This window comes from Mustela nivalis (genome assembly GCF_964662115.1).
Source record: "Mustela nivalis genome assembly, chromosome: 8".
NCBI lineage: Eukaryota > Metazoa > Chordata > Mammalia > Carnivora > Mustelidae > Mustela > Mustela nivalis.
Window position 1 is genome coordinate 35,818,755 of NC_139027.1, and position 17,125 is coordinate 35,835,879.

At 45.1% G+C, this 17,125-nt stretch overlaps 1 long non-coding RNA gene across 7 annotated transcripts in view; it reads right to left on the bottom strand.

Annotated features, from left to right (window-relative positions):
- Positions 1-647, bottom strand: part of LOC309870849 — a 225,094-nt gene extending 224,447 nt beyond the window's left edge. For 3 of the 7 annotated variants that reach the window (XR_014314849.1, XR_014314850.1, XR_014314852.1), the window contains exon 1: positions 77-644. This is a non-coding gene — a long non-coding RNA (uncharacterized lncRNA). Of the gene's footprint in view, positions 1-76 lie in introns of all 7 variants that reach the window. The other 4 variants (XR_014314851.1, XR_014314853.1, XR_014314854.1 and 1 more) reach the window with 4 other exon arrangements.
- Between the last annotated feature and the right edge of the window lie 16,478 nt (positions 648-17,125).

Below are 17,125 nucleotides of genomic sequence, written 5' to 3' on the forward strand. Positions count from 1 at the left end.
TGCAACAGCTTTAACCCATCCGAGACTTAGGGGCAGACGCTAGAAATGATCATAAAAATGAGAGACACGGACTCACCGGGGAGAAGCGACTGGCTCCACCTTCCCGCCGCCCGAGCTGCGGAGGACTGAGGCGCACGCCGGCTCAGCCACAGCCCGCCTGGAATGCCAGCCCGCTGCCTGAGCAGCCTGCTGTCATGACTTCCCTCCATTCTGCACGGCTGAGACCAAGAAAAAAGAAAGAAAGAAAGAAGGAAAGAAAGAAAGAAATTAGGAGAGGGGAAAAAAAGAAAGAAAGAAAAGAAAGAAAAAAGAGGGAAAAAGAAGAAGAAAAAGAAAAAGAAAAAAAAAGGGCGCACACCTCAGTCTCCGCCGTTCTCATTGGAACGAGATGACTCATGCTGACTCACAGCCACCACTTCCTCTCCGACATTCTCTTCATACTTGTGAGCTGGGCTGGTCCTGTTCCCAGGGTCTCTGCAGCCCTTCCTGGAAGAACAGCCTTCTGACCCTGGCAAAGCCACCCCAGCGCTGACCTCATGTGGAGCCCCTGGGAGCGCCTACACAGGGGAAATGCTTTATTTAAGAGACATGAGCCACAGGACAATAAAATGCACGAATCCTATGCGCATTTGAATTTCAAATACACACTGCAATTCTGTAATATCTTGCAAAGCTCCTACGAACCACTCGCTTATTTCAAGGCATTACAGGCAAGGGAAGAGAATGGAACAAGGTCTCATTCTTCAAGGAGGCCGGGTCTACTCTTGCCCTGGCGAGACTGATTGCAGAGCATGTCTTCTGCATGCCTTCCTCTGACATAACAAATCATGGGATCTAAAATCTAGATCTCTTCAAAGCTGTTTGTGAGGAGGGTGTGGGCTTTGCTTCGGGGATTCAGTGACTTCCAAAATCTTTTCCATCCATCTTTCAGACTTCAAAAATTTGCAAGAGATGAACATTAAAATCCCAAGAAATGCAAGGAAGGTGTAACACTGGAACTTTTAAAGACTGTTTATGAATGTTAACAGGCAAGGATAGAGGGTAGCCTCTGCGACCCGGCTTTTTCTGGAATGATACCGTGGGTGGGGCAGTCTTCTCCAGCTTCCTGCATTTTTAAATTATGAGAGGCTATGGAGGAGAGCAGGATCCACGTGGTGTTCAGCCGCCTCCTGAGAAGCCCAGAAGGGCGGCTGTGATTGCATTAGGATGACCGTGCTTTCTAGAAGGTCCCACACCAAGGCCACTTGTGAACACTGATGCTCTTGAGACACGTTTTGATTTAGTGCCTACTGCTGTGTAGGCCACACTCCGACACCCCTAATGGATACCGAGAAAATAAGGAAACGATGTTTTTTGAAGGCCAGAAGACTGTGGCAAGGCGTATCTGTGTCCAGTCAACCTCACCCCAGAGGGGTCAGAAGACTGAGTTTCCATTTACAGCAAGATTCATCTTAGGGGTAAATTGTTCAGTATTCTATGAGGTTCTTTTAACAGGAGAATCAGGGCGTTTTCTATCAGGCCCCAGGGCTTTGACTTCCCTATGAAAGCTGCAGTGTGCCAACTGGCCAAATGATCTCATTTCTGGAAGTTTTTTTTTCCTCCCAGGAGATAGGAAAGCCTATTGGTTTTCTGGAATTTAGGGCTAGCTTTGTTGTGCCATTCGCTGCAGTGTTTTCTCTGGGGAGAATGGGAAATAGAGATGGGGTCAGCAGCCTCATGAACAGCCTGAAGATGGGGCTTCAGCAAGGCCTTAGGTCATCCCCAAGGGTCATCTCTTAGCCAGTGGTGGCCCAGTAGAAACCGGAGGCCCCACAGAAGCCAGGAGTCTGCAAAGACTCTTGAAGCAGGGGTTCTGGGTTGTGATTTTTGTCCTATATGTAGAAAGCCAAACTTTACTTTATTTTGGAAGACTTGTATTAAGTCAACTCATTAATCCCCGAGAGGGAACTAAAAAAAAATCAATTAAAAAAAAATCACTGAATGTGAAATAGTTGGGCAATGTAGGTTCCAAGTGGTGGCCACACCCTCCTGCTGGGAGGGCCCTGCCAGAGACCTCATCATTTTAGCAGTAGGATCTTCCACAGCAACACTGCTATAACAAGCCTTCTGGAATATTCTAGGGCAAGACTTCAGATATGAAGCTGGGCCTCCTCCCATGGCAGCAATATGAGCCATCACTGTGGAAGGTCACTGGAACTGTGTCCTCCCTTTATAGTGCAGCACTGAATAACCCTATGAATGCTGTCTCTTAATTCCTGACTGAACATTACCTAGAGCTCTTCTCATATTTGGGCTGGGAAGGAGGGAGAGAATATTACTGAGAAGGGGAACCCATTCCCAGTATAGTCAATAAAATATTCATTGAGGCATATCAGTAGCACCGATTCCCATAATTATTAATATGGAATGTTCTCTAGTGGATTCTCTTTCAACTGGCCAATTTCTGCATATTCCACCAGAATGGAAACAAAGGTGACACTCAGAACATGGCTACATGGAAACACTTTTTAAATATCCACATGTTCTTTCACCAATGAAAATAGCATTGTAAAAATTTAGGTTTCATTGAATTAGTAAAATAATCAAGTTTCATTCCTGAAGAGTACACAGCAAGGACAGTGCTGTTATAGCATGTTATAGGATTCTTATAAGTATCAATGGCTCACAGTGAAGAGTACTTATTAGATGCCAGTCATTCTCCTAAACATGCACAGATATTCCAACCTCTGGTCCTCAAAAGATCCCTCTGAGTAAGGTCACTTTCTAGCAAAGTTCTGTGCATTATAGCAAAGAAACTGAGGCACAGAAAGGGCCAGGAGCCTGCCCAAGATTGCAGGGCCCAGATGTGTACCCAGGCTACTAGTGTCGGAGCCCACTCCTAACCACCAGGCCATGTGAATTCCCACAGAGAACTTTTGAAAGAATCTTTGCACACACATCCCCTGACATCACAGCATATTCCCCCCAATTCTGCAGGTGCATGTAAGAGAAATGTTTTTTCTATTCATTTGAGAGGTAAATCAAAATCCTAGCCTTGGAGTGACCTATCCCTTACGACAGTAAGAATTCTCATGAATGGAGAGAGCCAGTTAGAATTACCCGCCCACACATCCTAAGGACATTCCAGTGATGTCTGCAAAGACAGCACTTCTCCCAGCCTGGGACATGAGAACATTAGAGAATGTTCCTTGTAGTCCTTCTGTCACTTAAGCAAACAGGTTTCCCCACCACCCTCTTCCCTGGAAGAAAATTCATCTCTTATTGCAAATCCAGCAACACCCCCCAATTCCATTCTCACTTCTTTCCTAGGATTTTGTTCCTAATCAAATATAGGCCTTTTGCCTCCAACATCCTTTACATTCTCCTGTTTGTGGGCCTCAACATAGGCTCCAGTCACTTCCATCTCCCAAATACCTCCCCTGTCTTTGACCTCTTGGAGCAGACCCATGGTTGCCTGCTGTACATCCTATCCCCCCCCCCCCCCCGTTAGTCACAGCCTTGACACTGGATTGGGATTGACTCCACCCCCATACCTTGGCAGAGTTTTGATTAGGCTAAGCAAAATAAGGGAATGTCACCACTTGTCACTGTGACTGGATCCAGGATGGGCTCTCAGGCTTAAAGCAGCTAGGGTCTGGCTACCTCTAATTATGCTGATGGGGTAAGGGGTACCCAATTGAAGCACAGCCCAGGACTATGGCCACTGCTTCAGGGATGGCAGGAAAGAATGCACAGAACTCAAGAGTTCTCATTTTTACTCTTAAGTTTCTAAAGTTTAGGACAGGGTATTATGAGGAAAGAAAAAAAAAAGATACAGAAAAATGGGCAACATCAGACAACACTATATAGTTGTGCAGGTTGTACACTGTGCAATCCCAGAGAGTAAATTTACACTGGCCATGATATACACAATCATATGTGACAGGGCTCATTGTAGTACCTACCAGGTGATACCTCCCAAGACCATATATGTCTCCCAACGGCTGAGTGCTAAAGAGAACTGGGAGGAAAGAATGGAAAGAAGAATCTTAATCCTTCTCCCCCTACAGCAGCCTGGGGCCAGAGAGGCACTACCACTCACCCCAGGACAGTCCAGGGACTCTAGGAGCAAAGGGACACCTACAAATGATGAAGTAAGAGTTTAATTGAAAGTGGTTTTTTTCCTTCTGTAGTGGAACTTGAACTTGGTGGTACATCCTGAGTTAGAAGGAATATAGTCTGTAAAGCCAGGAGAGTAGATGAGTTCACCAAACAAATAAGTATAGAAAAGGGAAGCAAGAACTGAGACCCGGGGCCCTGTGGCTTTGGCAGATCCGGGGGTGAAAGGAGCCAGCAGAGAAGGGATGGTGAGGGACGATGAGGGGACAGGGACCAGAGAGGCAGGAAGGAAGCCAGGAGGGGGCAAGTGAAGAAGGTGCTTAAAGAAGAGAGAAAGAACACCTGTGTAAGCACAGCTACAAGGTCACAGAGGTGGCGGCTGGAGAGCATCATGGATTTGGTGAGGGAGGTCCATGTTGGGGGGAGCTGGGGAAGGTCTAAAGAGACAGGAGAGAAAAGGCGAAGAGAAGGGGACAGTGAGGAGAGACATCACTTTTCTGGAAATAGCTACAACTGGAGAAGGACATGGGGTCCAGAGTAATATCCTTTTTTGTTAAGAAAAATAACAACTTGCCAGGATGCTTCCTGATAGAAATAACCTAACTACAGAGAGAGATACTGATGACACTGGAGAGGACCAGAGGGAATTCGGTGGAATTGGGAGGAGGGACCAGACCTACTGCTCATGGGGAGGGCTTGGCCCTGGTGTGGGGGAGCCCACCACAGCACCGGACATCAACCAGACAAGGAGGGGTCACCCTGTACACGTTCCATATGCTCTCATATATTTCATCACTTGTAGGGGGGAAAAAAGTGACACCAATTTTTAAATTTAATGACAAGTAATACAGAATTACAGTCTTCCTACTAAAAACCTTAAATAATTACAGATCAAAGTAAAAGTCCGCTTTGATGAAGAAGTGGCATTTTTCACGAAGGTAAAGAGGATGGCTGAGAGGGATGGAGGAGGCAGGATTGAGGGAAGAAGAGAAGATGCGGAGGAAAAAAACTAGAGAAAAATGTCCACGGTGGAACAAGTTGGATGGTCGATGAAGCCTAGCTTCCCCAAGAGGAGGTCGGGGTGAAAATACCAGTGAAATGGCGTGTGCCTGGCTGGGAGGCTGGATCCCACGGATTGACTCCATGGGGATAAGCCTCTCTCTGCACTGAGCTGGGGGAGGCCAGCTGTGCTGGGGGCTGGGCACAGGGCTTCCTGGTCTCTGCTGGGACAGGACTTGGAATGAGAGATACCACTCTGCTCCAAAATACACCCCAGACATGCTCTTGAGATCCATCTAAGTTGTGTGTATCAATATCTATTCCTTTGTTTATTTATAAGTGCTATTCCATTATATGGCTCTACCGTAGCTTATTTATCCTTTCACCTATCGAGGGACATATTTGGCTACAACAAACAAAGCTGCTGTGAACATTTGCATACAGGTTTTCGCATGGTCACAAGTTTTCATTTCTCTTTGGTAAGTAGCCAGCACTGGGGCTGCTGGTTCTACGTAACTGTGTGTGTATTTTTATAAGAAACAGCCAAATTGTCTCCCAGAGTAGCTGTACCATTGCATTTCCACCAATGCATGCACAAGAGACAGGCTGCTCCTTGCCCTTGTCAGTACAGCTACCATCAGTACTTTTTTTAAGGAGGGGAGGAGAAAGGGCAGAGGAGAGGGAGAGAGAGAATCTTAAGCAGGCTCCGACCTTATCGCAGAGCCTGTTTCGGGGCTGGATCTCATGACCCTGAGATCATGAACTGGGTGGAAATCAAGAGTCAGACGTTCAACGGACTGAGCCACGCAGGCACCCCTATTGTCAGTATTTTTTGTGTCTACTCTTCTAGTGGGTGTGTAATGGGTTCTCCTCCTGGCTTTAATTTGCATCTCCCTAATGACTGATGATGCTATGCATCTTTTTATGTGCTCTTTTGCCATTGGTAGGTCTTTTCTGGTGACAAGTCTGTCCAAATCTTTGCCTGCTTTTTAACTGAATTGTTTGCTTACTACTTCCTTTATAAATTTGAATGCAAGTTTTATTTTTTTTTTTAAGATTTATTTATTTTAGAGGCACCTGGGTGGCTCAGTGGGTTAAGCCTCTGCCTTTGGCTCAGGTCATGATCCCAGGATCCTGGGATAGAGCCCCGCATCGGGCTCTCTGCTCAGCAGGGAGTCTGCTTCTCTCTCTCTCTGCCTGTCTCTGCCTACTTGTGATCTGTCTGCCAAATAAATAAATAAATAAATAAATAAAATCTTTTTTTTTTTTTAAGATTTTATTTATTTTAGAGAGAAAGAGAGAGAGAAACCATGCAAGTGGAGGGCCAGAGGGAGAGAGAGGGAGAGAAGACTCCCCCCTGAGCCCGGCGTCCAATGCAGGACTTGATCTCATGACCCTGAGTTCACAATCTGAGCAGAAATCGGAGTCAGGCACTCTACCTACCAAGCCATCCAGGCACCCTGTGGATACAAGCTTTAAAATCAGATACATGATCTGCAAATATTTTCTCCAGTCTGTGGCTTGTCTTCCATCCTCTTCAATACTACCTTTCACAGAGCACAAGTCTTCATTTTAATGAAGTCCAATTGGTTATGGATTATGTTTTTGGTCTCATATTTAAGAAATTTTTACCTAACCCTAGGTCTAGGTAATGAATATTTTTCTCCCATTTCCTTCTAAAAGTTTTAGTGTTTTACATTTTATATTTAGATCTATGACTAATTTTTAAGTTAGTTTTTTTTATAAAGTTGAGAATCTTAGATTGAGCTTCTTTTTCTTTTTCTTTCTTCCTTCCTTCCTTCCCGCCTTCCTTCCTTCCTTTCTTTCTTTTTGTGTTCTGGACTGGATATCCAATTTGTTTGCATAACATTTGTTGAAAAACAAACAAAAAAAGCAATCCTTCCTCCATTGAATTGCTTTTGAAAGTTCGTAGAATATCAGTTGGCCTTATTTGTAGGTCTCTGTATTTGAACTTTCTGTTCTGTTCCATTGATCTATGTGTCCATCCATTCCCCAGCACCACACAGTCCTGGCTACTCTAGCTATGTACAAAGTCGTAAAAGCAGGTAGTGCAATTCCTCTACCTTTATTCTTCTTTCTCAAAATTGTTTTATCTATTCTTGATTCTTTCTACATAAATTTTAGAATCAAGTCCTCTGTATCTACAAAACATCCTGCTGGGATTTTAAAAGGAATTGCATGAAACCTATACATCATCAATTTAGGAAGAATGAGCATCCTTACTATGCTGAATCTTCCAGTCTATGAACATGGTATGTCTCCCCACTTGTTCAATACTCTGTGTGTAGTCTTTATAGCTTGATGTCTCCCTTATATGAGGTAGAAATTATCTTCCCTGTAGTGTGTGGGTTTGGTCATCCTCAATATGTCTTTTTATCATCTTCATAAGGCCCCAAATTAAAGAATCCTGTAGTACTGTTTTATAGATGGCTACTGAGACTTGAGGCACTTAAGTCTCAGTCTTGTGACTTGGGTACCAGTCATGGGCTGAAGCAGATAACTGCCTTTCACTCCCATCCTCCCTTCTTTAACAAACTCATGAAGCTTCATTATGCTCAGTAAGCTGCCTGTTTAATCCTAATGCCCCCAGTTTGCTAATCATCCTCCTTCTCCAACCATTCTTTTCTCTCCTCCCCTCTGCCTCGGCTCTGGGCTCTTTGCCAAGATTTCTAGTACAGATTTCCCCCTTGTTCTCGCATTAAGACTGCACATCCCAACCCACAGGGCCATTCTCTTGGGCTGAATGAGCAGTTTTCACAGTCATCACTCTGAGTCCTCACAGGCACTGCCAGCAACTCCATGCTCCCAGTCATGGAAATAGAAGTCCTTTCCAGTCTTCCATCCCCTCCATCTTCCTTATGTCCACCTAACAGGGTGCTAATAGGCTTTCCAAATATAAATGAACACAACAAGCACTGATTTATAGTGTTTATCGACTTCTCTGATGTAAACTTTCCCTCCAGTGCTCATTTCAAGCTACCAGCATGATGTCACTGAAAGGTAGTTGGGAAGAAAGGCAAAAATCAGCTCTCTCAAGTCAGGACAAGCCAGCCTACCATTGCATCCATCCATCATCAAATCTCCTGAATGTCCTTGTCCCTTGAGTTTTTCATACTGTAACTAACAGGTTACCTGTTCAGGGTCCTCAATGAAGCACTTATTTCTGCATTTGGAAAGGGTTAGATTAGGCCAGTTGTTCTTAACATTGGGTGCACAAAGACCCCTTTGAGAGTGTGAAAAAAGCTATAGACAGTTCTTAAGAAAGAACAAGAAAATACAATGCAACGGGTTTTGTACACAAAGCCCAATGGCGCTAATTCTGGCCTCCACAGGTATCCAGGCATGTTGGGTTTGGAATCCCTGGACCAAATAATCTCAAAAGTATGCTCTTCCCTAAACCTTACAGTTCGCATTGACTCACACTACGGCAAGGGGTGACATCTGACAAATAACAGGACCAAAAAGAATCCAGATTCTCAAGTTTGCATCTATTTCTCATGCAAATTAAAACAGGAAGGAACCTCAGAACTGAGGATGTCATAGCTGATGGCACGGGCCATAGGGAGCTGGAGTTCGGACTCCTGGTCTATACAGTAGGGAGAACGGACACACAGGGCCTTTCCAAGGAGGCAGAGTTCAGGCTGATGTATAGAGCAGGAGTTCTCCTCCTCAGACACAGACGTTCATCTCTTGGAAACATCAACTCCAATAAATCATGTTCTCATGTCTCTGATTCATTCACTTGGAATGAGATGCGCTTCTGCCAGCTCCACTGCAGGAGAACAGAGCCCGGAGCTGTATCACACCACTGCTCAAGGTCAGTCCCAGCACCTCATCTTTTACCCTCAAAATGCACCATCTTAGACTCAAGGCTGTTTACAGATCCCTGTCCCTGACAGGGGGTAAACAAGAAAGAGGGGAAACTAGACACTTAATATGGTTTTTCTAATTAAAATTATTTGTGAGCATGGGTAACAATTTGGACCCCTCATTTTTGCAGAGTAATGGTATTCTTATTCCTGGTTATTCAGTCCAACACTAACCTAAGTACTTCTGGGAAAGGATTTTTCTGAAAGGGATGTAATTAAGGCCATGTCCATTGACCATAAAGGGGGATGGTGGGTGGGCCTGAACTTGTCAGGTGAGCCCTTTAAAAGCAGATATATTTTCCCTCTGGCTGAAAGCAGAAGAAGTCAGAGACTCAAAGCCTGAGAATGTTCAGGTTGAGGGCAGTCCTTCCAAGCTGAGGAAGCAGGGGTCTCAGATCTATGGCCACAAAAAACTAGACTCTACCATCAACCCAGATGAACTTAGAAGTACATTTTCTCTGAAAGTCTTCAGATAAGAGCCCAACCCCAATGACACCCTCATTTCACTGGATGAGACCCTGTGCAGAGAACCTGGAGGACTCACCCAGGCTTCTGACTGACAGAACTGTAAACTAATAAATGGGGGTTGTGTTAAACCCCTCATTTTGTGGGAATTTGTTACACGGCATTAGAAAACTAATACACTCAGCCCATCTGCAACATGGAGACAAAAACTGTTCCAATTTCATAGGGTTATACAAGAATTAAAAGTTAATGTGTGTAAGGTGCTTCTTACAATTAGGACGATCTCTAAGCATCAGCTATTATCATCAATGACGTTGACTTGGCAAAATGCCAGGTAAGTGTGGTTCATTATTTGCAAGTTTTCCTATCAATACAGTATTTGAGTCTCAGGATATAATCAAAAGTCTAGAATTTCAAATGACTGAATCACATATCAAGTACGCATCATCTTCTAAGAGTCAGTGACTATGAATGAGCTGCATGATTATTAAACATTACTTAACAAAGCGGGCTAGAAGAAAGAACACAGCAGATGACATGGAGAAAAACACAAGAGGTTTGGAACTCAACCATCCAACAAATATTTTATAAATCAGAGGCCAAGCGCTGAGGCCCCAGGGCATGGTAGAGGAAACACACACACAAAAGGGCCCTATTCTCGTAAAACTTACATTCTGATGCAAAAAGACAGAAAATAACTGCACAAGAAAAATCCAAGCCATTGCTATGAACTGTGGAAAAAATTAGCATGGGTAAGAGGAAACTACTTGAGATGAGTAGGCTGTCTAAGACAGGCCACTCTGAAGAGATGTCATTCAAGTGGAGAATTGAATGACAGATGGGAGGCGGACAGCAGCATTCTAGGATGAGCAATGAGCTGATGCCCAGTTCCCCCAAACCAAAAGGAGCCTGATGGGCCACAGGACATGGAAGAGGCCAGCATGGCCGATGCTTGGAACGCAGCAGGGAGAGAAGATGGGCTGGGGAGGGTGGCAGGCTCAGATTTTATGCCAGGTTCAATGAGGAGGCACAGGGTTTTAAACAGGAGAACAATGTGGTCTGATTTGAATTTTCTAAGGCTAACTCTTACTGCTGAATGTGAATCATTTGTGTAGGACCGAGGGGAAATTGATGTCCAGCATGTCCCATTGGGAGTCTGATGATTACAGCAGGGATGGGGAGGGGAGGATGTACTAGAAAAGGTTTGACAGGTAATGCTGATGAATGGATTGGGCTTGGGGCTAGTGACAGAGAGAGACCGATCAAGCATAACCCTCAGATTTTTAGTTTGAGCAACTGCGTGGTGCTAAAGGAAGCAGTCTGGGGGAGGGTGAAATCGTGGGTTCTCTCTGGGCCACCCTCATTTAGACGTGCCAATCAGGCTGCCATGTGGTGATGTCAAGTAGGCCTGGAATTCTGTGAAAAGGAGGCAGGTTAGGGAGTTAATATTCTAAAGATGGAATTAAAGATCTGGTCTGGCTGAGACACAGAGAGGGAAAGAGAAGTTATAAACACAGGAAGGGGATCTGGCATTCTTGGCCAGTGAGGCTGGAGGAAAACCAAGAGAAATGGTGCTCCAATGGAGAACGCATTACAGCATGAGACTAGGCGAGGGCTAGTAAAGACTGTGTCATCCATGAGTAAGTATTCAACCTCCCATGATATTATTTAGTCCCCGCAAACCCATTAATAGTGTTCTGAGTTATTGTTTGTATCAGCTGTTTCTGGTTTGGTGAAGACAGATTATATTGAAATGTTAACAAGAAAACCATAAAGCAAGATTATTATTAGGAGTCAAGGCAGTCAAATTGCCCATTCTTGGCTAACAGGAAGAACTTACAAATGGCGTCTTTCCATTGTCAACAAGGGAGGATGACAGTCTTCATCATTTTGCATGATTTGGTGTAACTGGGAAGTTTCTGGGCTTGATAACTGGAAAAACAAAACCCAACAAAACCCTTAATGTCTAAATAATTCTTTGGTCTGCTGCAAACTGCCAAGAGATCACTGGGGCCTGTTCTGTTGCTGTAGCGTCTTGATTTGGAGCCCAGTGATTTTTTTTTTCTTTTTCTTTTTTAAGCAGTAGTATTAGTCTCTTAATTTTCACTTCATGGACACAAAAGCCTCAAGCCTTTCCCTTTGAAAAAGCTCATCATCAAAAACTCAAACCGTATTGAAAAAAAAAGTCAGCAGACTTCCTGATGGCCACGAACAGGTTATGAACGTAATCACACATGAGCTTACAAAAGTGCATTTGATCTAGAATGGCTCTTCATGGAAACTTCCAGGTTAAATCTCCCATGTGAGAGCAATCAACCCCGGCGATGGCCTGAAAAGAAGTCCCGTGGAAGGCATTTGGGTCTGAGCATTTTTCACCCCAACCTCACCCCGAGGCAGTGCCCACCTGCATCACAGGAGTCATGGTGTGGCCAGGGCTGCCCGTGTCTTCCTGCCTCCACCTCACCATGCACCACTCCCTTCTCTGAACCGCTTCTTTCACTTTTGTAATGAGACAAAGCCACAGATCTGATTAAGCTACTCTTCAGCTTCCACACAGACACAGCTTCTTGGGGTCTGGATTGGGTTTAAGGGTATGTCTCTCAGTCCAGCAGACCCAGATTGGAACCCACCTCCCAACTGAGCAGTCTCTGACAAAGTGACTTTTCTGGGCTTTCGTTCCCATGTTTGTCAGTTGGGGATAACTGTGGTCATAGGAGAGCCTTGCCATGGCATTTTGGTGTGGATTAAATAATTATGCAGGTGGAAGGCTTAGCAGAGGATGGTTGGGCCTTCAGCATCCCCCAGCTTGTGGCGGGTCTGCGGAGTGGATGTGCTGTTGCTCTCCCTAACGGCACCCTTTCCTGGTGGACCCTCCCCTTCCTCTTTCATGTGGTGCTGGCAGTTCTGTCATTCTAGTGGGCCTCGCCACCTTTCACACAGTTGGGCAAGTACATCAACTACGATTTGGTCTGGCTGCATGTGTCTAGAAAAAAAGTAACCATGGCTGAAGTTGGAACTCTGTTCTCTCTCACATGAAAGCAGCCTGGCACAGGGAGCACAAGGTGATATGGCAGCCCCAAAAGATCACTAGGAAGTCAGGCACCTATCTTTCTGATTTACCCTCCAGGAGCATGGCTTTCAACCTCCATGTGACCTCCTGGTCCAAGATGGCTGCTGGAACTCCAGCCAGCAAATCCACATTTCCCAGATGAACAGCAGGATGAAGTGATGGAAGATGGGAAATGTACATAACAGCCCTCCCAGGCCCACCATTATGGATTCTCATGGAAAATCCTACATAATAATTCCACATATAGAACTAAGTCACATGGGCCTCTCCCGTGACAAGCTAGTCTCAGAAATATAGTCTTTCCATTGGACACATTGTCACCTGACAATGTTTATTTTTAATGGCATATAAAATCATGCTCCGTTTCACAATCATTGCTGTCTGAGAGTCAATGGAATGGTTATTATCATAAGGAATAGAAGGAGTTCACAAATTCACAACTTGCAAAGTCAAAAAAGTCAACTGTTTATAGATTCCAAATAGTAAGAGATGGGCTTAAGCTGGCCATTGAGTGACCAAGGCCTGAACTGGCATGGCCTTCCCCACATTGTGTTCTGGGATGATCCAAAGTAGCTCTATCTCTATAGTAGTAGCTATAGTAGCTCTATCTCTATCTATCTCTATCTCTCTCGAAAGAGATAGAGGTAAAGGGTAAGGAAAAAAGAAGAAAAGCAGGGCTGAGAGCACTGTTTTGGCAAGAATTCTGGGTGTGATTAGAACCATGCAGAACCGAAGAGAAGCACACAGACCAAAAGCTGACTGTTTTGTTGAACCTGACTTGTCAAAGAAACCGTAAGTTTAAGAAGCATTTGATATATACTGTGGATTATTATTCAGCGATAAAAAGAAATGAAATGCCAATACAGGCTATAATGTGGCTGAACCTTGGAAGCATTATGCCAAGGGAAAGAAGCCTGTCACCAAAGATGGGAGAGGGTATGATTCCAGAATCAGCAGGTGCACAGAGAAAGAGTGTGGCTCAGTGGTTGTGAGGGGCTGGGGGAGGCAGGAATAGGCTGGGGGAGGCAGGAATAGGGGTAAGCGGTAAATGGATACAGCACGTGCTTTCAGGGCGATGAGAGAAGTTTCCAACAAGAACAAGAGGCTGGTTGCAAGACACTGTGATCATACTAAAAGGCCACTGAATTGGTCATCTTTAAATGGGTTACTTCTTTTTTTTTTTTTTTGTCAGAGAGAGAGAGGGAGAGCGAGCACCGGCAGACAGAGTGGCAGGCAGAGTCAGAGGGAGAAGCAGGCTCCCTGCGGAGCAAGGAGCCCAACGCGGGACTCGATCCCAGGACGCTGGGATCATGACCTGAGCCGAAGGCAGCTGCCCAACCAACTGAGCCACCCAGACGTCCCTAAATGGGTTATTTCTATGTGATGAGAATTTTAGCTTAAGAAAAAAAACCATTTTCTATTCAGTTATTTACCATTTAGGGACCCACAGCCTTTCAGCAACAGGAAGTAGGCTAGAAAAACTGCGCATGCAGCCCCCACCAGGGACATGTTCCCAACCCCGTGTCATCCGCAGTCCCCAAAGGTGATGGCAAGGCCTCCCCCACACATGTAGGGGTCCCAGAGCACAATGGACAGGCAGGGTCCCCAAAGAGAAACCCACAGATGGTGAAATTCCATGCCCCCCCCCCCACAGACTTACAGGAAGGGTTCTACCCTGTCTGCTTGGAAGACTTCAGAATTGCTGGACCAGGAGCCCCTATGTTTGCTGCCCTATCCTGCACCCCTCTGTCCCCCGCCTCCCCTGGTTTCCCCTCTTGGAATGTCAGTGCTGTTGTGGTTATCCTGCCTGCCCTTATTCCACTGTGTGGGGAGGTAATATTGTTCTATCATCGTTTACAGACCTCGGAGTAAAGAAAGGAGGCAACAGGGATTCAGGAACATTCTCATTCTACCAAACACAACTCAGATTATGGCATGGCAGTGACCGCAGTTTGCCTAACCCCACATCCGCTCTCCCCTCTGCTGCAAATAATCAAGCTCCTGGTTTTCAGTGGAACCCGGAATAATTCTTCCTAGAACAATTTTGTATTTGTTAGTCCCCCGTGCAGCTGCGCATGGCCACCACCTGAGGAGCGCAGAGTCCTGAGCTGGAAAGAGCCTGAGTTAGCCAGGACGGGCAGCCGCCAGGTGACCCTAGCCTGCCTACCTCTGGATTCCTTTTACATGAGAGAGTAAAACATTCCATTCTTGAGCCTCTGTTGCTGGAGGTTCTGATTACATGCAACCAGCCCTAATCAGAATTGATACAATGGGCTCCACGTTAATCAACTCTGGGCACCAGAACAGGGGAGTCTAGAAGGTAGCCTTAATGCCAACCATTGTTTGGGATTCGGTGAACCTCCCTGTTCTCTCAGACCTTTCAAAAAAAAAAAAAAAAAAAAGATCAGGCACATTGCTATGAAGCAGAGCTCTAGAATTTATCCATCTTGCATAACCAAAATTCGATACCCATTGAATAATGACTCCTCATTTCCCTTTCCCCTCAGCCCCCAGCGAACCCCACTCTAGTCTCTTCCAGGAGTTTGACTATTTTAGATCACTCGTGGAGGTGGGATCATGAAGGGCTGGTCCTCTCTGGGTGTAGTACATGCAATTTTAAATTTTGCATTCATACTGGTTTCGCTTTGTTTGCATTGCAGTGGGCGATTTCACCCACTGATTACCCAACTAACCAGAGCTCCCACCAGCTTCTGTTTAACATTCTTCTGCTTAATGGTGAAAGAATACATAGTAATCAAGATAGCATCTGCTGGTCAGAGTAGCCAAGGGTTTCTTTCATCAGATGTTCTTAAAACTGCAGGGAAAGCATTAAGATCTTGAAACCATGTATGTTTTTGTATAAAGTTTATATAGTTTTTATTATAAAAGTTATAAATGCTGCCTGGGGGATAATGTAGAAAGCACACAAGAGTAGGGGCCTTCATCTCACTTCCCAAAGCCAAGTATTATTAATATTTTGATGTATTTCTTTCTGCTCATTCCTGCTCTCTCCCTTTATCTCATCTGTTTGTGCAGAGGTATTCACACTGTATACATAACTGTGTACTGCTTTATTTCACTTACTGTTGCAATGTGAGCATTTTCCTCATTATTTAAACTCCCTAGTACCTAGAGGTGGGGGGCCCGTTTTCATGCAGAAGCTTCCATGGTCCTCAATGGGGACCATCCCATCACCCATCCTCAATGGACTCCCATCCTCAATAGGATCATCCCACCACGTCTTAGGTAAACAAAGGCAAGTTCCCTCCACAGTTGTGGGCTGCTCCTCACCTACTGAACAGAAACCACAACTAAGACAGTTGGAGGGGGCAAGACATGCCCAGACTTGGTCAGCTGCTCACTCCCAGGGCCCGTGGCTTGCCCACCAAGCAGCCTTACTAATCCAGAAGTTCTTTCCTGCAGAAACACAAACTGGCTTGGAACCAAGGATGCAGCCCCATGCCCCAGCAGGCCCAGGGGAAAAAAATCCAGACACGAGAAGAAAAAAAAAGAAACTATGCCAGTGATGCAAGATGAGATAGCGGGACTGCTCATTTTAATTTCCAGAAGAGAAAGAGGCGTCCAAACTCACACTCACTTCACAGCAAAGGCGCCCAGCAACCTCACCCCTGCCTGTAAGGTGCAGCAAGTGGCCTCGAGGTTACCGTGAGCTCTGGACTTGGATGAGGGGAGACAGCAGGTACAGCACCGATGAACAGCCTGCTGCACTGACTCCAGACTGGATCCCCTGCCAGGCTCCATGCCATCTGATTTCGCTTTTCTGAAGCAAAACATCTTTTTTTCTTTTCTCTCTCTCTCTCTCTCTCTCTCTCTCTATATATATATATATATATATATATATCTTCTTCTTCTTCTTTTTTTTTTTTTAAACAAAAACACAGCAACATGAGAACAGGCTCTGCCTATCTGATCGATTCTGTGTCCCCAGTACCTAGCACATGCCCAGCACCTACTGTAGCATTTGATATCGTTTACTGAATAATGACTTTTTATAGATTCCCTTAAATGTTGACAATGACAACTCAATTTGAGTTTCACAAGCATTTTCTTGGGAAGGAGCCAATGCCTCCAGAGACGCATACATGCTTAGCACTCTTGCTGGGTATAGAACAGCTTTCTCAGCTGGCTGTACCTTCACTGACCTATTTCCCCATGGGGAAGTGAGCTTGGCTTCAGCAAAAGAAGTGTGGATGCATGGGGAGGTGGCCATCACACTGAGCACTAGCAGTATAGGTGATCATCGGTGAACTTCCCTATTTCAAATTATTGCTTCAGCATCCCTACCTTCTTCCAATCTCTAATTCCCAGGACCCGGAGCTCAGGTTGGTCCTGTTATTGCTACACTCAAGTCATACTAAGAGTTAAATGTATCTTCTGTGGGCAGACCTACAGGCAATTTATACCAGTTTATTTCTGGGAAACTGCAATGACACTTATCACTTCAAAAGAATACGTTGGACCACACCTAAGTTAGGTGCTGCTTGTCTGGAGAATTGTATGAGCATATGGACCACTCAAGAACTGTTCTGGAATCTTCCTTACCCTGAGAGACAGGGAGGCCAAAGGGTCCATCTACTGTGGA